The sequence below is a fragment of the Petaurus breviceps genome, unplaced genomic scaffold (genome assembly GCF_028583685.1).
Source record: "Petaurus breviceps papuanus isolate PSGF00001 unplaced genomic scaffold, PetGlider_PUasm1.0 99, whole genome shotgun sequence".
NCBI lineage: Eukaryota > Metazoa > Chordata > Mammalia > Diprotodontia > Petauridae > Petaurus > Petaurus breviceps.
In genome coordinates this window covers 17,205,305-17,209,972 of record NW_027187465.1, presented here as the reverse complement: position 1 = coordinate 17,209,972, position 4,668 = coordinate 17,205,305, and the positions used below count along the sequence as shown (strand labels likewise).

At 44.2% G+C, this 4,668-nt stretch overlaps 1 long non-coding RNA gene across 1 annotated transcript in view; it reads left to right on the top strand.

Moving 5' to 3' along the window:
• The first annotated feature begins 379 nt into the window (after window positions 1-379).
• LOC138156263 (uncharacterized) overlaps window positions 380-4,668 on the top strand; it is a 12,040-nt gene continuing 7,751 nt past the window's right edge. Inside the window, exon 1 of the long non-coding RNA XR_011167110.1 lies at window positions 380-526. This is a non-coding gene — a long non-coding RNA (uncharacterized lncRNA). The remainder of the gene's footprint in view (window positions 527-4,668) is intronic.

The window sequence follows — 4,668 nt, the reverse complement described above, 5'->3', positions numbered from 1 at the left end:
TTAACAAGCAGAATGAGGAATAATGAATGGGAGAGGCAAATATAAATATGACATTGGGAAGACTGGCTAATAATTAGAGTTGTCTCAAATGGAATCAGGCTATCTCAGGAGGCAAAGCTAGATGACCACTTGCCAGGGATGCCGTAGAGGGGATTTGTTCTGATATAGGTTGGACTCAATGACCTCTGAGTTTCCTCCCAATTCAAATTCTGTGATCCCAGGAAGTCCTCCTGGGCCTCTAGGTAAAACAAGAAATGGATGTGTGAAAAGTTAGGCAGCATTGTGAGATGAGAAGTCACTAGAAATAGCAGGCAAGCAATGTAATGAGTCGGTATGTGATCTGCTAATTGCCAAATGAGCATTCTTGAAGGTAATTGTTCTGAGTTCAGAGGAAGGAAGAATCAGTAGGGGTTGGATAGACTTGGGAAGGATGGATATTGGAAGTGGGATTTGTGGTAGACCTTGAAAGATGGGTAATATTGGGACAGCTAAAGAGGAGAAGAGAGATCATTATTCCTAGAAGGAGGTAAGTGTGTGTGTGTGTATTTGTGTGTGTGTGTGTGACAGAGAGAGATGGAGAGAGAGAGAGAGAGAGAGAGAGAGAGGGAGGGAAGGAAAGAGGGAGGGAGGGAGGGAGGGAGAGAGAGAGAGAGATGAGGTGGGAAAGAATTGTTCAGGAAGCATGAAATATGGTGAGGGTGTTTTTTTCTTGGGGTTTTCTTGGTGGGGGCAGTTGTCAGGGAAGAGGAAATAAATGAAAAAAAAGAAGACTAAGGACAGTTTATGGAGAACATTCAATGCTTTACTAAATTCAGATTCTATCCTCTCAGATTCCCTGGTCAAGGGGGGATTACCATGTCCCAGAGATTCTGAGAGTGTGGTCCCTAGAAGAATTCTCTAAATACACTCTACAAGTTTGAGAAAATATGGAAGAGCCTGGACACATACATGTGTGCATGTAAGCGTGTCTTCGTGGGTTTATGTGGCTCTGTGTGTTTTGAAGTGCTCTAGTATAAGGGAGAAATTTGCAGAACTCTGGGTCCTCTCCAGGAATGCATTAGAGTCAGCTGAAACCAGCCAACAGGTTAAGAGCCACTTGTTAAATTTTCTATGTGAGCATTTACCCCTTTGAAATTGGCAAAGCTACATGTCAGAGATTACTTTATAGTTCTGTTGATTGTCTAGACTTAAGAAAGCTATGCGAAAAAAGTTAATAATGCAGATTCGCCTAATAAATGTGCCCTAGGAACACTGGGGGGCAGCGGCAATAAGAGCCAGTTCTTAAACATTTACTACCAGCACACTGCCAGGCCCACCTTTTCACCCCTATCTCATTCCTCAGTGTCTGGAGGTGTGGTGGTGGAATAGGATTCCTTATGTCAACTTAGTTCCATTAAAAAAAAAAAATCGACCTGCATGTCTAATCTTAGTGATCTAATGACCCTTGGCTGTAATGGAAGGATAGTGGATGGAGAGAAGAAAGTAGGACTATGGGATAAATAGAGGAAGATCATAGGATAGGGAATCATAGATCATGTCTGGGAAGGGGCTGATCCAGAGCCAAGGGATGGCAGCAAAGGAATGGAGAGGGGAGTGAGGAGGATTGTGATGGTGATTAGGATGTGACTTAGAAAAAGTCAGAGATTTGGGATAAGGTTTGAATCCTGATTCTGTCACTTACCTCCCATGAGACCTTGAACAAATAGCTTGCCCCCATATTGTAATTTCCTTATCTGTGAAATGAGTTTTGGCTTTGATAATTTCTTAAGTCCCTTGGGCTCAAATGATTGCTTGAGGTCCCTCTGGCCTTAGATCTCTGATGTCCAATATGCTATCACCTTACACTATTTGTTACATTTGTAAATCTTTTCTTGTAAATTCTTCCATTGAAGAAGGGGAAAGAATGGGTCTGCATAGAGCAATATAGTAAGATAGGGATAAGGGCTGAACAATGTTGGTGTAGGGGACTCCCAAGGGAGGAAAGTCCCTCTGCTAACTAATGCAGGTCACTGCTTTCTTTACTAGATACAGACCTTAGAGGTTAAATTACTTGCCCTGGGCCACACAGCCAGTATGGGTCAGAAATAAGACTTGATCCCAGATCTCAGCACAGCCAAGGCTGACTGTCTTTCTAATACAACATTACTGCCTCTAAAGCAAAGATTCTCAACCTGGGCTATCTGTGAACTTGTTTTGTGTTTACATTTTAGTAATAATATATTTCAATGTAATTGGTTTTCTTTGTAATCCTGGAATATTTTATTTTTGCATTTAAAAACATTACGTGGAGAATGGGTCCATAGGCATCTCTACTCTGTCATGGGGATCCATGACACAAAAAGAGGGAATGGCCCCTATTCTAAATCAATATTCTAAGATGCCATATAGGCAATGGAGAGTGATTATAGAAATGCTGTCTCCAGGGGTTTCCTCTGCAATGGGAAGTCACTGGAGAGTTCTGATAAGAGGAGTAATGTCTGTCCTTTCCAATATCCACCTTCAGCCATTTTTTTAAACCCCTTCAGTCTTCAGTCTCATTTTTGTTGGTTTCCTGAAGAAGACACAATCAAAATCTGGGAGGGATGCTGGCGATCTTTTAATCCCAATTCCCCATTTTACAGAGGAGGAAACTGAGGCCCAGAGAGGTTAAATGATTTCCTGGAGGCCACACAGTAATTTACAGGGCTGCCATTTTAACCCAGGTGATTTGACTCCCAGTTTTGTTTTCCTCTTACACCCCTTTTCATTATTAGCTTGGGGGATTGGCAAGCCTCTGGCTCCTAATACTGACAATGTGCTTCTCCTTAGCAGGCCCAGGAGTCCACTGCTTGTTTGTACAATCAGTTCGAAGTCTCTGGGGAGGAGAGGGCAAAGAGCACAACCCACATAAATCCTCCTGGCTAAACCTGGGGATTAAGGGCCTCTCAGCAGCACTGCTACCTGTAATTATCACTTCCAAAGGAGGTGGATCCTCACTGATGCTGGAAAAGATAGCTCCAGACCCTGGAGTCACATCGCAAGCTAGCCATGAAGGTTTATGGCACCCATTGGGTCCCTCCCCAAACAAGCTGGGGGACTGATTCCTATCACAGCTGGCTCCAGAGCCGTCCGGCCAACCAGCCTCAGATCAGTAGCATAGGGGCCCAAGAAGGCTTCCGTTCCTACCCATGGTTTGTTGAGGGATTACTCTGAGACTTCAAAACATCACTTGGGATCTTTAATGAGGCTTCAGGGAGAGAAGGTCAGTGACCTTTGAGGGAGCCTTCCTCTCAAGTTTATATTTGTCCTGGACAGATACAACTGAAGGACACTGCCATGTATAAAAAAAAATCTAGGAAAGAATGAAAGAGATGGGGGTTGGGAAGGAAAGGAGGGAAGAGGAAAGGGGGAAGGGAAGAGAGAAGGGAAGGGAAGAAAAGAGGCAAAGGGGAAAGGGGAGGGACGAGGGAAAGGAAGAGAAGAAGAAAGGGGGAAAGGGGAGGCTGGGGGGAGAGAAGAGGGAAGGGAAAGGAAGAGGAGAGGGGGAAAGGGGAGGGAAGAAGGAAGGGGAAGAAAAAGAGAAAGGGGGAAGGGAAGAGGGAAGGAGAGAGAGGAGGGAAGGGAAGGAGAAGGGAAGAGGAAAGGGAAGGGTGTTCAAGGGTGTGCAGAGGTTTTAATTGTCAGACTGAGATTTCACCTCAGTCTTCTGTTTCCAAATCTAGTTCTCTTCCTACTGTATCCCACACTGCTCCCCCCTCCCCCGTCATCTATCCCCCTACCTCCCAACTCCTCAGGTCTTCCTTAGTTATATATATGTTGCATCTGCCCAGAAAAATGGTAGGTTCTGATGGTCAGAAAGTCCCTCCTTTTTGTCTTTCTGTCTGGATTGCCTAGCAAAGGGCAGGGCACAGAGGGGAACTGATTAAATTGGATTAGGATTAAACTGATCTTCCTCAGGTAGGTGGCACACCAGAGAGTAAAAGAAGACTGGGGGAGCCTTCAGCTTGTCTACTTGGGATCAGAGAGTTAGAGCTGTAAAGGATCAATGAGGTCAAGCCCACACGCACCCCACCATTTTACAGATGAAGAAACTGAGGTGCGCAAAGGCTAAATTACTTGTCTAGAGTCACACAACTAGTACCTACCTGGGGTGGAATTTGAACTCAAGTTTTCTTGATTCTCAATCCACTATTTTATCCCTTATATTACACTGCCTGGCCTAGAGAGCACAGGACAGAAGGCGGGATAAACAAAGTCAGCCTGTACCGGAGCTCTTCCCTGGAGTGACTCACCATTCACCCTAGGTTCCCCAAGAGAAATCACTTCTTTTCATTCAGCAAACCAGTAATACCAGCCTTAGCCACCAGCTCCTGTAGGGCAGGGGTTAGCCTGGCTCACTGAGAGTAATTTGTGGCTTGATGGTTCCCACTAGAGGAAACAGAAAAAAAAAATATTGACATTACAAAGGAATTGCAACACACACACACATACAGACAGACAGACAGAAAGATAGATAGATAGATGGATAGATAGATGGATAGATGGATGGATGGATAGGATGGATAGATGGATGGATAGACAGAGAGGAGACAGAGACAAACAGACAGACAAATAGATAGATAGATAGATAGATAGATAGATAGATAGATAGATAGATAGATAGATAGATAGATAGATAGATAGATAGAT